The following is a 594-nucleotide window of genomic DNA, read 5'->3' as shown; positions in this document are numbered from 1 at the left end:
CATTGGAATACGCTGCCCAGGGAAGTGGTGGAGTCACCGTCCCTGATGGTATTTAAAAGACAGGTAGATGAGATGCTTAGGGACATGGTTTAGTGGTAGACTCGGCAGTGTTGGGTTTATGGTTGGACTCTGTAATTTTAAAGGTCTTTTCCAACCAAAACAATTCTGTGCTGCTCTGATTCTAATTAGCATAAGAGTGGCTGGCTATAGGCAGCCACAGTAAAGAGAATTGTGAACAGATGAGTGTTACTGGGTTTTTTAAACAATTTTAACAAAACATTTTTAAAAAAGATTTGGATAATTACATGAGGTGACTTATAAGGAAAACAGTAATTCCGTGCTTTCTGAATGACACGTTGATTTAGTACTCTGAGACAAATGTTTTCTGCTTTAAAAAGAAAGAAGGAATCTCTCTAAATGAACTTCTAAATGAAGCAGCATTGTTGGCCTGATGCTATCACTTAAAAAGTAATTTTTTCCTCCAAAATAAATATATTTTTTTTAATGTTTAAAGTATCCATGTTCATTTGTGAGGTTAATATAGTGATATATGAGATACCACTAAAGATAGCTGATAGTAAAATGTCAAGATAA

Source organism: Antrostomus carolinensis, unplaced genomic scaffold, assembly GCF_000700745.2.
Source record: "Antrostomus carolinensis isolate BGI_N321 unplaced genomic scaffold, ASM70074v2 scaffold9739, whole genome shotgun sequence".
Taxonomy (NCBI): domain Eukaryota; kingdom Metazoa; phylum Chordata; class Aves; order Caprimulgiformes; family Caprimulgidae; genus Antrostomus; species Antrostomus carolinensis.
Note: the sequence above shows the minus strand (reverse complement) of the source record.